The sequence below is a fragment of the Monodelphis domestica genome, chromosome 6 (genome assembly GCF_027887165.1).
Source record: "Monodelphis domestica isolate mMonDom1 chromosome 6, mMonDom1.pri, whole genome shotgun sequence".
In the NCBI taxonomy this organism is placed as follows: Eukaryota; Metazoa; Chordata; class Mammalia; order Didelphimorphia; family Didelphidae; genus Monodelphis; species Monodelphis domestica.
This window is the reverse complement of record NC_077232.1, coordinates 181,467,989-181,483,549: the sequence shown is the minus strand read 5'-3', so window position 1 is coordinate 181,483,549 and position 15,561 is coordinate 181,467,989. Positions and strand designations below refer to the sequence as shown.

At 40.4% G+C, this 15,561-nt stretch overlaps 1 protein-coding gene across 2 annotated transcripts in view; it reads right to left on the bottom strand.

Moving 5' to 3' along the window:
* Positions 1-2,606, bottom strand: part of EDNRA (endothelin receptor type A) — an 85,303-nt gene extending 82,697 nt beyond the window's left edge. Inside the window, exon 1 of one of the 2 annotated variants that reach the window (XM_001366879.4) lies at positions 2,176-2,606. The gene's annotated coding sequence lies outside the window, so the exon portion shown is untranslated. Of the gene's footprint in view, positions 1-1,447; positions 1,780-2,175 lie in introns of those variants that run through there. The other variant, XM_056802752.1, reaches the window with a different exon arrangement.
* Between the last annotated feature and the right edge of the window lie 12,955 nt (positions 2,607-15,561).

Here is a 15,561-nt window from a genome sequence, read left to right as displayed (position 1 = left end):
TGTCTACCCATATAAACTGTTGAGTTCTTTGTAGCCTAACACAGGAACTGGTATATCATAGGTGTTTAATGAATAACTGTTGATTGAGGAACTGAGATTGGTCTGTGGCTTATCCTTTACTTGGAAGACGGAATATGATGTATGAATCTGCTAAATAAGCATTTATTCTAATGCCCATGTAATGACCTTTGGGAATATAAAGACAAAGAAAAGGTCTCTGCCCTTAAAGGGTTTATTTTTTCCTGGCATGAGGCATTTCTTCTTGCCTCTATTAAGACAACTTAGGTTTCCACTGGAAGTATGGGACAGAAAAGTTAATAGAAGCTGCATGTCTTTTCCCATATAGACTCAGGAGATCTCAAAGTTGTAAGGGGACTCAGAGGCCATCTTGTCTAACCATGAACATCCAGAACATATAGCCATTCAACCTCTACTTGAAGTTTTCTCTCTGGCTGTCTGTCTGTCTCTCAACCCTTACCTTCCATCTTAGAATCAATACTGTGTATTGCTTCTAAGGGAGAAGAGCTGTAAGGACTAGGCAATAGGGGTTAAGTGACTTGTCCAGGGTCACACAGCTAGGAAGTGTCTGAGGTCAGATTTGAACCTCCCATCTCTAGGCCTGGCTCTCAATTCTCAATCCACTGAGCTTCCCAGCTGACCCTGCTTGAAGTTTTTGAGGAAGATGAGGGGGAAATCCAAGGGTTTCCTCCTTACAATTACAAAAAAATTTAACTTTATGCAACTTCTATGCATTGTTAAAGTTCTATCCTCTGAGGCCAAGTAGAACAAGCATAATTCTTCTTCCACACCAGGGTTAGACATCTGCTTGTGCCCAATTATAGAATCATAGATTTAGAGGGGAAGGTATTTTAGAAATCAGTTGATTCAACCACCTTATTTTGCAGATGAAAAATCTTAGCCTTAGAGAAGTACCAAATGGGTGAGGCTGGAAGGCAAATCCAGAATTATTTCCATTAGGCTAAACAAAATCTTCATGCTCTGAGACTTCAACTATCAAAGTAATATTCTTGTTTCTTAGCAACAATGATCCCCTCTAATTAGCAATTTGGAAATTCCCTCTACAAAGTGCATCAACTCAGAAAAAAAAGGTTTCTTGTGAGAAATTAAAGGTGATTGATGCTATTTAACTGGCACCTTTAAAGTGGAAGAGGATGGTTGGGGGGGAGGGGGTTAAAAATTAACTCATCTGCATGAAAAAAAGTTGCAGGCAACTTGAAAGCACCAACTTGTTGGATGTCAGGGCTTCCTCTGGAAGGTTGCGATGGAAAGAGATTAGGGCGAAGTGAATTGTTGTTATCTGCCAGTTGTGTTTCTGAACAAATCCAGCGGATGACCAGGGCATGTGCTCACTTCTTCAGCTAAACAGAGAAATTGGACCCTAGACAAGCTATATTTCTTGGGAAAATGCTGCATAAAGTCCACATACCTCTTAACCGGCAGCTCTGCTGTGGACACCAAGAACAAAACGCCCCGAGACTTCAGTGAAAGACACGCCTGTTCAGAGCTAGACAAGCTCCCAGGCAAGGGTATATTCCCCAAAGCACAGCCCTGGAGTTTGTAAAACACTCTCCTTTCTCTCTCTTAGACCAAGCACCTACTACAGTTGCCCTAAACCTTTTCTCCTGGAGACAACGGGGCTAAAGAGTGAGAAGAGAAGATGAAATCTGTTCAGATCCGTGAGTTCAAGCAGGAAAGAAGATACAGAATTGTGGTAACTTGTAAGAAAAGATGATGGAGAAAAAGTTCCAGAAAAAGACAAAGAGAGTGAACCCTGGCTTTCTTTTCAAGCTCTGATGGAAAGTTGAACCGCCTCCCGCCTTCCCCCGCCCCCTTAGTCTTCAGTAGCTTTTGATCAATAGCACTTTCCATTGATATCAATCTCCCTCCGAATTGGTATCAGCTGGCCAACGTTTGCCTTGAACTCCTGGTCCCCAGACAGGACTTCTGGTGGCACTCTGCCGGTCTCTGAGTCAGCCTCTAACTGGAGGATTCTATCAAACTAAGTGGCTTGGAAAGTAGACGCTGTACGGACCCCGCCACCTCCATCCTTTATCCGTCTCCTCCACCCCCTCCCCAGGCTGGCTCTCCAGCGTCTCTACCCCTCTGCCCCCCTTTTAGGTCGGAGTCCCAGAAAAGCGTAAGAGTTTCAAATACCCTGGAGGTCCGCGCCGGGCTGGTTTTCTGGGCACTAGCAGCTGCCCAAGTCCCCGTTTCAGGCATGAGATTCACGAAGCCCAACAAAGTCAAGGCGAGCAGGGATGTCCTTCCAGGCGCCGGCTCCAGGACAGGCAGCCCGGGCAGTGAAAGAAGTGGCTGCAGGCTTTAGCCCTTCCAGCTACTGCTGCCGCCGCTGCCGTTTCTGCAAACTTCCTTAGCTTTGTTTTTTGGGGGGAGGGCTTCCAAATTCTCCTGCCTCAGTCTGGCTGAGTGGGATTGGGATTCTCCACCTCTGCTGGTCACGGAAAGAAAAGAGATGAGTGTGTGGGAGCGAAATCCTGGGAGAAAACGAAAACTCCAAAGCAACACCCTCCTCCCCCCTCCCCCCACTACCCCCAAAGACTTCCCTCCTCCACCTCCACTCCATAAAAACAAGACCAGCCCCAAGGAGGCTGCCTATATTAAATGCGAGCATGTGCCTCCCAGGCACTGGAGAACTCAGAGTTCTTTTAACCATTTCCTCTCCGAAATGGTGCCTTGGAATGAACACTGAAAGTGAAGGCAAAGGACCCAGGCTTGATTTCTCAAATTCTGCCACCGACTGCCTGGGTGGCCTTGAATAAGCCTCTTTCCCCCTCTGGGCCTCAGTTTCCTCATCTATGAAGCGATGGGGTTGGATTCGATGGCCTCTAAGGTTTTTTCCCAATCTAAAACTCATGATCCCATGCATGAGCCCTTGAATGGGAGGAGAATATTAACAGGAGGCAGCAGTTATTCAATGGAGAGTTCTATAGATTAGGCAGGAGTCCTTGTTTCTGGTCACAGTTCTGTCACTACCTCCGTGACCTTGGGGCAGATCACATAAGCTCTCTAGGTCCTGTTTTCCTCATTCAAATTGACAGGCCTGGACTAGTTATTCTCTAAAGTCCCTTCAAGTTCCAACATGCAGTGAGGTAGTTCTTATTGCTCAACGATATCCTTCAAAGACACCCTTTAACCATACCTCCCCAAACTGTTGAAGCTGCACTACCAGACTACCAGCAATTGTGTTACTTACTCACTATAGCTTTATCCATGAGCCAATTAGTTCATTAGAATAAGGTCAAGGTTGCCACAAACCCAAAAGGTTCTACTTTGCTGCTCATTCTGTGGCTACATGCAGCCTTAAACTCATCAGAGAGTAGTCACTCTTTTGCAAGAAATCATAGGAGGTTCAATTCAAGCCATGATCACCTTGGGGAAAACCATTCAACATCTCTAGTAGCCACTAGCTGAGCTGTATTTATCTCAAGGTCCCATTACCCCTTTAGGCAGCTGAAATGGTCAGAAGGATGGAAGAGAAAAGGAGAGGAGAGAGGAGATGTGAAATAGGCAAGCCTGCCTACAGAGAAAGACTGAAAACAGAACTTTTTTTTTTTAGCTTTGTTTAGTTTTGAAATGTAAAGGATAAAAGTAGAGATGACTATCTTCTACATAGTTAGCAATTGCTTTTGATGACAGAGAAAGGTAGCAATTCAATGTCTCTACTGGTCATCCTTTCTTTGAAGAACTGAAATTGGAGGGAAGGAGGGAGGAAAGGAGGGAGGGAGAGAGAGAGAGAGACAGAGACAGAGACAGAGACAGAGAGTGAGAGAGACAGACAGAGACAGAGACAAAGAGACACAGAGAGAGACAGAGAGAGAGAGACAGAGACAGAGAGAGAGAGAGAGAGAGGGACAAAGAGACAGAGGGAGAGAGGGAGAGAGAGACAGAGAGACAGAGACAGAGACAGAGACAGAGACAGAGACAGAAGGAATTTCCATTATTTGGGCTTTTGTGCCTTTTTTATATCACCTACATGACCCTGGGTAGATTACTTGACCTGATCGAGGCTTTCTTTCCTCACCTGTAAATCAAGGGATTTAGACAAGATGATGTCCCTTTCCTTTTTTCTTTTTCCTTTCCTTTCCTTCCTTCTTATGCTACTGTGGCCCATTATATGCCTGCTCCTTCTATATTAATGGCAGAGCAATATGAATTCTTCCCCCCCCCCCCTTGCCTCTGTTGCCTCCCTCTCCAATCTAAGGTAAGAGAATGGTTAGGCCTTTCTGTTATGACTTCTAGATTTATTTATGTGTAGGAGAGGGTCCTCATTTGTATGCTTAGTATTACTGACAGCAGATGGATGGCACAATGGATAGAGCTCAGGGGGAACTTGGAATCAGGAAGACCTGAGTGTGACTCTTACCTCAGACACTTACTGGCTGTATGACCCTAGGCAAGTCACTTATATCTTCCTCAGTTTCCCAATCTATAAAATGAGGATAATACCAGCACCTACTACACAGGGATTGTTATGATAATCAAATAAGTTAAATTATGTGAAGTGCTTTGTAAACCTTAAAGTGTTGTATAAATGCCAGTTTGTTGTTCAGTCATGTCTGATGCTTTGTGATCCAAGGCAAAGATCCTGGAGTGGTTTGCCACTTCCTTCATGATGAGCAAACTGAGGCAAACAAGGTTAATTGACTTACCCAAGATCACACAGCTGGAGAGTTTCTGGCATCAGATTTGAACTCAGACTTCCTGACTGCAAGCCTAGCACATTACCTAGTTGCCTCTTAAATGCTAGTAATTATTGCTACTAGAACAACTGCAATCAACTCTTGGAATGGGAATATTCCTTCTGTCCTTACCCTGGAAATCATATCATCATGAAGCCCAAAACACACTTCATCTGCTTCTCCTTCATTTTTGCCAGTTAATCCAACCCTACTTCAAGGTTCAGTTCAAATGCTACATCCTTCCAATTGCCTCTTAGGTAAAATATAGATTTCTGCTTAGCTTTTAAAGTCCCATATATCTTGGTCACAATCAATATTTTCAGACTCATTGAACATTATTCCTTTTCCTGGTCTACTTTCTGCTTCTTGAACATGATGCCCCATCTCCCATCCCACATCTTGCCAATAGCTACTTCCCCTTTGCCTAAAATATGCTCCTTCCTCACTTCTGCCTTCTCTTCTTTCACAGTGCAGCTTAAACCTCATTTTCTATATGAAACCTTTTCTGATATGCCAACTGTCAGTGCCCTCCATCCCAAATCACTTTGTATCTGCTCTATATTTCAATATGCACTTATTATCTCCCTCATTAGAAGGTAAGCTCCTTCCAACTGAGGATTGTTTCATCTTTGTACTTGTATCCCTAGCACCTACTACAGTGTCTAGAACATAACAGGGGCTCAATAAATATTTGTCTGCCAAAGACCCCAGCTTTTGGGACAAAAATCTACTATTTGACAAAAAACTGTGAGGAAAATTGGAAAACAGTATGGGAGAGTTTAGTTTTAGATCAACATCTCACATACTACACCAAGACAAATTCAGAATGGGTTAATGACTTGAATATAAAGAAGGAAACTAAATTAGGTGAACACAGAATAGCATACTTGTCAGATCTTTGGGAAAGGCAAGATTTTAAAACCAAGCAAGAGTAAGAAAAAATTACAAAATGTAAAATAAATAATTTTGATTACATTAAATTAAAAAGTGTTTGTACAAACAAAACCAATGCAACCAAAATTAGAAGAGAAGCAACAAATTGGGAAAGAATCTTCATAAAAATCCCTGAAAAAGGTCTAATTACTCAAATATATAAGGAGCTAAATCAGTTATACAAAAATTCAAGCCATTGCCCAATTGATAAATGGGCAAGGGACATGAATATGAAATTTTCAGATAAAGAAATCAAAACTCAATTAGCACATGAAAAAGTGTTCTAAATCTCTTATAATTAGAGAAATGCAAATTAAAACAATTCTGAGGCACCACCTCACCCCTAGCAGTTTGGCTAATATGAGAGCAAAGGAAGGTAATAAATGTTGGAGGGGATGTGGCAATATTGGGACATTAATACATTGCTGGTGGAGTTGTGAATTTATCCAACCATTCTGGATGGCAATTTGGAACTATGTCCAAAGGGTGCTAAAAAACTCCCTGCCTTTTGAACCAACCATAGCACTGCTGGGTTTATATCCCAAAGAGATCATAGGCAAAAAGACTTGTACAAAAATATTTACAGCTGCACTCTTTGTGGTAGCAAAAAATTGGAAAATGAGGGAATGCCCTTCAATTGGGGAATGGCTGAACAAGTTGTGGTATCTATAGGTAATGGAATACTATTATGCTAAAAGGAATAATGAACTGGAGGAATTCCATGTGAATTGGAACAACCTCCAGGAATTGATGCAGAGTGAAAAGAGCAGAACCAGGAGAACATTATACTCAGAGATTGATACACTATGGCACAATTGAATGGAATGGACTTTTCTACCAGCAACCATGCAATGATCCAGGACAATTCTGAGGGACTTGGGAGAAAGAACGCTATCCATATCCAGAGAAAGAACTGTGGGAGTAGAAACACAGAAGAAAAACAACTGCTTGGTCACATGGGTTGTTGGGGACATGATTGGGGATGTAGACTCTAAAAGATTACTGTAGTGCAAATATCAATAATATGGAAATAGGTCTTGATCAATGACACATGCAAAATCCAGTGGAATTGCCCATCTGCTATAGGAGGGGGCTGGAGGAAGAGGAAGGAAAGAACATAAATCATGTAACCATGGGAAAATATTCTAAATTAATTAATTAAATAAAAATTTCCAAATTAAAAAAAAACAACTTGTTTCTTTGATTGAAGCCTTCTCTAATCTCCCCACACTCAGTTATTAATTATATTTTCTTCCTCAGACCTTGTATCACATTTTGTCCCTGGTTTATTCATTTGTTAGCATTTATAATAACAAAGACAATGTGGAATGTTTGCAGGTTGAGTAGTCCAGTTTAATGGGAATACAGAGTGTGAATAGTGAAGGGAGCTGTATGAAATAAAGCCAGACAGATGTAGATTGTAGAGGGCCTCTAAGGCCTGGGTACGGTATGGAGTTTGAGGAACAGCTAGGTGGCACAGTACATAGAATTCTGGGCCTGATGTTAGGAGGACTCATCTTCCAGAGTTCAAATCTGGCCTCAGCAACTTATTAGCTCTGTGACCCTGGGAAATAACTTCACTGTTTGCCTCAGTTTCTTCATGTATACAAAGAACTAGAGAAATAAATGGCAAACCATTTCATTATCTTTGCCAAGCAAACCCCAAATGTGGTCATGAGTGGACAGGATTGAGTAAAAAAGGAGTTTGAATTTGATTAAAGTCATAACGAGCCATTAAAAAGTTTTGAGATGTGTACTTTATGTGTAGAATGCAATCACCATTACCAGTGTACATAACCAGTGTAGTTGGAGATAGGATAATGGAGAAGGAAGAATTTTTTTGTTCCCAGAGCATAAACAGCTCATTGATGAAGCAGCACTTGCAAAAGCAAGAAGGCTTCTCCATGGAGGATATGCAGGGACCTGAACCTTGGGATCTCACTTTCACAATTGCACAATTGTATCAGTTAATCTCTCAATTATGTATCTTTAGAAATGCAGCCCTTTCCCAACCACAAATCTCTAGTCTAGTAACCAGGCTATTAGTCTCAGCAAAAGAGGTTTCATAAAAATCTGTCTGGCCCTAGGCCAAGTTTTAAGGAGGTGAGATTTTCCTTCAGTGGTCTCAGCCTTCTTCCCCTAATCTCTTTTTAGCAATTCCCCACCCCCCATCAACCACCAGGGCTCCCAGTTCTTTCCAAAGAGATTCTCTCCCTGCCTCCCACATACTCTTCTCCCTTTCACTCTTCAAGTCCTGACTAAAATCCCACCTTCTACCAGAATCCTTTCTTAAGCCCCATTAATGCTAATGCCTTTCCTCTGGGATAATCTTTCATTGACCTCCTCTATAGTTTGTTTGTATTTAGCTGTTTGTATGTTATCTCTGCCAATAGGCTGTGAGCTCCTTGAGAGCAGGTACTGTATTTTACCTTTCTTGCTGTTCCCAGTGCTTGGGACAACTCCTGGCACACAGTAGGACCTTAATAAATGACTGTTGATTTAGTTTAGCCCTTACTCCCAAACAAAGCTTGTAGTTACATTAATAGGTGGTGCTGATTTAGAAGAGGGGATAAAGAACAGAGACTGGACCTTTACTATCATTGGCTGGAAGGAGTGGATAGAGAGGTGGCCTGAAACCTGGGAGGTTAGACAGCTACTGATTGTGTAGTCATGAGCAAATCCTTGAACCTGTCAGTATTCTAAATAATTCCCTAAGTGGGAGAGAGAGTGAGAGAGACAGACAGACACACACACACACAGAGACAGAGACAGAGACAGAGAGTGACAAAGACAGAGAGACAGAGACACACAGAGAGAATGTGAGACAGAGAGAAAATGAGAGAGAGAGAGAGAGAGAGAGAGAGAGAGAGAGAGAGAGAGAGGGAGACAGAGACAGAGTGAGACTGGGAGAATACAATCCTATACTGGTAGAGCCAAGATTTGAATCAAAGTAAGTAGAACAGAACTTTGCCCCTGACTTAGAGGAGATTGACTCTACTTCCTATCCTCTTGACTTGTATACTTTGTCTGGTAGTTCTCTGGGAAACTAGGAAGCAACCCTCCCCCCCCCCCCCCCCCCAGGGTAGGTACAGGTTTTCATGTTCCTGGGTTAACTGGATTCAAGGTGGGACTAATCTCTGAAAGTCTGTATTCCTTTCCCCTTACTCATGAAGTTTTCTGGGTTTCCTAGGCTCCCTTCCATCTACCCCAACTAAGTTTGTCCTAGGTCAGTGATAGTGAACCTTTTAGAAGGGTGGATGATGTCCCCAGGCATATAGAGAGGGGGAGGGGAATAGCCTGGTCCCATGGCCCTCTGGCTTTTTAGTAGTGAACTATGTGCTGGGAGTAATGGCAGGCATGCCTACTCTCTGTAGTACTCTAAGTACCCCCCCCCCTCAAATGTGTACCATAGATTCACCACCAAGGTTCTAGGCACAGTATAGGCTAGGTACACCTTGCTTCTGGCTCCAGAATCAATTCAATTTCAGCTGTATTCTGATATCTTGTAATCTGGTAGAAATAAAAATGGAGAGCAGGCTGAGTATAACTTTTTTTGATTAATAACCATTTGTCCATAGAAGGGGAAAAAGGCAAATGAGGATCACATTAAAATAAAACATAACACTTTAGGTGTTTGCTTTTCTATCTTTTTTTTTTTTAAAAGAGAAATATAGAATACTGTCTGTTTTAAATAAGAACATGAACCTAAATTCTACTGAGTGGTACAAAAACTCAAAAGAGAAGGGAATTTAGGATAGGTAGAGAGGGCAAATGGAAGCAAGAAAGAGAAGCAAAGAGGAAGAGGTCCAGGGAGATAAAAGGGAGATAAAGAAAGAGAAAGGGATATAGGAAGATAGAAAAGGAAAGAGAACCAGGTGAAGAGATAGAATGGGACAGAAAAAGAAGAAGAGAGATTAGAAAATAAGAAGGATAGGGAGAAAGAGGAGGAAAGAGTGGAAGGAGAAGTAAGGAAGAGAAAAAGAGTAAAAAATGAAGGGTACTTAGAAATCATCCCCTCATTTTTACATTTGAGGAAACTGAGCCTTAGGGATATGAAGTGACTTCACAGAATTTAAGAGTTGGAAAGGATCTCAGTGAACATCTAGTTCAACTTATATACAAAAAGATTTCTCACCAAAACATACTTGACAAGTGATTGTCCCGCTTTTACTTAAAGACCTCCAAGAACAGGGAATCTGCTCTCTCTCAAGACAAGCCATTTGCCATTTGGGCAGCCCTAGTTAATCCTTGCTCAAAGTTACACAGATAGTACTGGCAGTTATTTGACTCCAAATCCAGTACTCTTTCCACAGGACCAACTTGTTCTGTTTGTTAATCACTCAACTGATCCATTTCATCAACTTGTTAAAAAGGGAATCCTCAAATACAAATAAGGTAATAAAAATAATAGCTTTGTTAAAACTTAGGAAATTAAAAAATGGTTGTTAGGAGGTGGGAAAGGGGCTCAGAATTAGGTATAACAGAAGCATTTTGTTTTTAAGAAAACAGGAACTTTCTTGGAACCTGGGCTGGGTTAGAATGTCAAAATGGAGAGTATTGGATAAGTAGAGGTCATACATTAAAGCCTTAATTAAATAAAGCCTTTGAATATAATTTGGGGGGGATTCAATTCAAGTGATCACTCTATGCAATGAAGACACTATACTATCAGGGGTATAAAGACAAACACTGAACAGTATCAGACTTTCCAAAACTTACATTCTACAGGGAACTAGGTATACGCAGATGAACTAACATAAATGCTTTTGCAGCAGAGAGGGACAATAAGAGGCACTTGGTAAGGAAGGGAGGGACGTCCCAAAGCAAGATTTATGAACTGTGAATATGGCCAAAATTATTCAAACTATCTGGAACTTCTGAGACATTTTTATAGAGGCAAATCAGGATAAAATTAATACAAAGAGCAGCTTTGAAAGAAAAAGGCATGTTAAGGGAGGAGAGGACCTACCTGGGGGAGTGGAGTACATGGTAGCAGCTAGGAAAGGTCAGGGAAGTCAATTTTGGGGCACCCTTGGATGAAAGATGTTCCTTGGGGTTCCTTGGAGACAAGAAGGCAGTAAACATGTAATAGACTGAATAATGAGTATGGAGCGAGAGAACATAGATTCAAATTCCGATTCTGCCAGTTACTAGCTGTTTTATCACTGGCATATCATTTAATCAACTGAACCTCAATATCCTTATTGCAAAATGGGTTTGATAATATTGACACTACCTATGTTGGAGTTGTCATGGGGAAAGATTTCATAAATATGCTAGATACAGTGTGATATAATGTGAGCCATTATTATTATTAACCTTTCTAAGGTATACTTGAATCAACTTGAATAGGTACACAGTAATACTGAGAATGTTTTTATTCTTCAGAGAATAGAGTTGCCTCATTCCAAGTGCCTGAAGGTTATACTTGACAAAAAGCCCAGGAGTTGGGGGAATCCCATCAGGGCTTGTTTCTCCCTTCTGCTTTAGAATTGAACTGACAGGTAGATGGGTTCAGTACAAATCTTCATTAAACTAACTCCAGCCCCTCCCCCCAAGATAACAAAGATCTTTCTGTACTTACCTCATCCCTTCTCAGCTCTGATTTACCTCTGCTATTAACATATGTAAATATGGCTTATGAAAATGTTCAAAGAGACTTCTGAAGCTCTCTTCTTTTTTTCCCCTGGGAATCAGACCTTTGAATTTGATTTTTTAAAAAAATTAATATAATTCCATTGCCCACGGTGTGCAAAGAGGACCCTGTATTTCCAGGACTAGAGAAACAAAGACTTAATAGTAGCAACTCTCCAAGAATTTACCTTCTACTGGGAAGTAGAGAGCATTGGGTATGTAGATAAACAAATATAAAACATGGAAAGAGAAATACAAAGTAATTTATAGGTCTGTTGTCCTGAGTTCCATATGGCTTCCATTTAAGTTTCTATTAACTGCTGATCACTTGAGAATTCTTGTTGGTAGGTTGCCATTGAACTGTAGTGCCACTGTTTTAACATTTGCTTTTATTTTTGCAAGCATAGTTATATTATTATTAACTGGCACTAAAAAATAATTGGCAAAGATGATAAGACACTTAAGACTTAGCTTTTTAGTTTTGGGGAAAAAATAGATTTAGATTCAGAGAATGCCCATTTGAGTCTAAACTGTGACATTTAGTAGATGTGTGACTGAGAAAATAGCTTTTCCTCTACAGGTCTCAGTTACTTCATATGTAGAATGTGGAGGGATAGCCTACATGATGCCTACAGTCCTTACTGGCTTTAACATCCTGTATTTCAATGAAACCTTAGATTTCTTGGGTTAAAGTGGGATTGAATCCAAGTTTCTTAAAAAAAATGGCAGCTGCATCTTGTAACTGGTCACTCTTATAGGGTAGCTTATTCAACTCTTGAACTCGTGTTTCATACACATGGGTATTGGAATGCTTACCAGGAATAATATATTTAGAGAAGAATCATAAAAGACCCTCAAAGATCATTCAAAGACTTAAAAAACAGAATATGGAGGTACATTTATAAAATATGATACCTGGAGATCTAAAAGATTTCATATTTATCAATGTAGTGATGCTATGTCTGGTGGCAGTGAAAACCATTGGCCTAATTTTTCTTGTGTCCTGTTAAGTTATCTTTGAAACACTGCTCTTGAGGGAAGTTGCCAGTTTTTATTATTCTAAAGTGAATATAAATGGTAAGGTCTCCTAATTATTCTTATTTGCAGATGACATTATGCTGATGGTAGCAGGCTCTGAGTGATAAGCTTTCTAAATATTATCCATAATTACTCCAAAGAAATACTTACAAAAGATTACTTACATATGGGACAAACAAAGTGGATGAAGAATGCCTATTTTTTAGACATATGGGGAGATGGACAGTATACAGAAGGAGGGACCATATATCCATACCACTAGCATGTCTTGGAAAAAAAAAAAACAGAACAGAAAGTCAAGAGTATCAAGGGAATCAATATAAAAAAATCTAAAGGAAAGAGAAATAGCAGTACCAGATCTCAAATGTATTGCAAATTAATAATCATCAAAATAATGTTGTATTGCCTTACACCTAGCAGACTGGCCAATATGACAGCAAAGGAAAATGATAAATGTTGGAGGGGATATGGAAAAATTGGGACACTAATACATTTTTGGTGGAGTTGTGAATTGGTTCAACCATTCTGGAGGGCAATTTGGAACTATGCCCAAAGGGCATCAAAAAGGGCAAAAAATGCCTACCCTTTGACCCTGACATACCATTGCTGAGTTTGTACCCCAAAGAGATAATAAGGAAAAAGACTTGTCCAAAAATATTTATAGGTGCACTTTTTGTGGTGGCAAAAAAATGGAAAATAAGATGTCCATCAATTGGGGAATGGCTGAATAAATTGGAATATATAATGGTGATGGAATATTATTGTGCTGTCAGGAATAATGAACTAGAGGAATTCCATGTGAACTGGAAAGACCTCCAGGAATTGATGCAGAGAGAAAGGAGCAGAACCAGGAGAACATTGTACACAGAGACTGATACACTGTGGCACAATCGAAAGTAATGGACTTCTCAACTAGCAGCAATGCAATAACCGACCCAGTACAATTCTGAGGGACTTATGGGAAAGAATGTTATCCAAATCCAGAGAAAGAACTGTGGAAACAGAAATGCAGAAGAAAAACATGATAGATCACATAGTTCAATATGGCTAAGATTAGGATTTTGATGTTAAATGATCACTCTACCGCAACTATGAATAACACGGAAAGAGGTTTTGAACAATGATACATGTATAACCCAGTGGAACTGCTTGTCAGCTTCGGGAGGAAGGTGAAAGGGGGAGGAATTATGAATTGCTTAACCATGGAAAAATTTTCTAAATAAAAAATAAAAATCAAACACCATTATGATCAAATCACAAAAAAAAAATAATATGGTATTGGCTAAGAAATAGTGATGGATCAGTGCAATAAATTATGTATCTAATGCATAGTAGTAAATGAATATAGTAATCTAGTGTTTGATAAATATAAAGATCCCATTTTTTGGGACAGACTCACTATTTGACAAAAATTGCTGGGAAAACTGGAAAGCAGTTTGGCAGAAATTAGTCATAGAGCAATATCTTATACTGTGTATCAAGATAAAGTCAAAATGGGTACAGAAAGGGTGATATAATAAGCAAATTAGGTGAACATGGAAAATTTTACACATCAAATTTATGAATAAGGGAAGAATTTGTGACTAAACTAGAGCTCGAGAGCATTACAGGGTGTAAAATGGACAATTTTGATTACACTAAATTAGATTTTTGCATAAACAGAACTAATGCAGTCAAAATTAGAAGTAAATCAAGAAACTGGGAAAAAAATTTTACAAGAAGTTTCTAGATAAAGGCTTCATTTCTCAACTGTGTATAGAGAACTAAGTCTATTTTATAAGAATAGAAGTCATTCCCCAGTTGATAAATGGTCAGAGAATATGAATAGGCAGTTTTTGGACAAAGAAATCAAAGTTATATCTATAGCCATATAAAAATGCTCTAAACTACTATTTATTAGAGAAATCAGAATTAAAACAACTCTGAGGAATCCTTCACCCCTATCAGATTGGTTAATATGACAGGAGAGGAAAATGATAAATGTTAGATGATCTAAGATAATTATAAAAGATTTATGATGAGAATATGCTATGTACCTCCAGAGAAAGAACTGATGGAATTTGAATTCAAATTGAAGCATACTTAAATTTTTTCTTTATTTTTATTTTACTTTTTGTCTTTCTTTTGCAATATGGCTAATATAAAAATATGTTTTTCATGACTTCACATATGTACACTATATAAAATCACTTGCTTCTCAAGGAAGGAGTAAGGGAAAGAGGAAGGGATTTTGGATCTCAAAATTAAAAAAAAAAAGAGTGTTATGAGGCAGCTAGACAGACCTGGAGGTTTGGGGTTCAAATTTTGCTTCAGAAACCCCTAGCTGTGTTACTTTAAGCAAATCTTTTAATCCTGTTTCTCTAGCCCTTACTGCTTTTCTGCTTTGGGACTGACACTTTGTATGGATTCTAAGAAAGAAGATGAGGGTTCTTAAAAAAAAAAAACCTGAGAGACTTCTGGTCAAGATGGCAGCTTAGAGAAAGCTAAAGTTCAGAGCTCCAGAAACCCTTCCTTACCGATCTCAAACTGAATGCTCCTAGGGCACCGGAATTCAAAACAAACAACAGAATAGACCCCAGGAACACTCCTCCTGGACCTGGATCAAAAGGTACAGCTCCCCAAAAGTCAGAACTCGAGATCACTCGGATCTAAGGGGTAGGCAAAAGGAAGGTCCCAGGACCCATCCCCCCAACCCAGAGCTCTGAATCTGAGGCAGCAGCAGGAACCTCAGGGTAGGCAAAAGGGCCTCGGGAGCCAGCTATTCTGAAGGCAGCACCCTGAAAACAACCGGAGCCAGTCGCGGGGGCACCCAGAGAGCAAGGAAACAGAGAGAGACGGGGGGAGCCTGTAGCCCCCTGACCAGATCCTTCCATCTGAGTCTCAGGGAACATCCCTGCCTCAGGGCATACTCAGTCTGAGGTTAATCCTATCACCAGCCCTCAGAGCTCCTAGAAGCCACGGCCCCTCCCCCTCAGAGTGCAGGCTCCTCTGGCCAGCAAAGGCATTGAAATACATCTGAGAGTGTCAAGCCAGGCTCAGAGCATAGAAGTAAGGCAACAGAGAAGCATCGGGAGGGAACTGAGGAGGGTAGTAACACCGAAACACCAAAACACCAGCAATTCCGGGCTTCCTGGGGAAGACAGACAATTTGCCTGGGGCTAAAGCCACTGAACACCAGACAGATAACAGAAGAGCCAGCCCCCCTCACTCAGATAGAGATGGCAAATAGCACAGA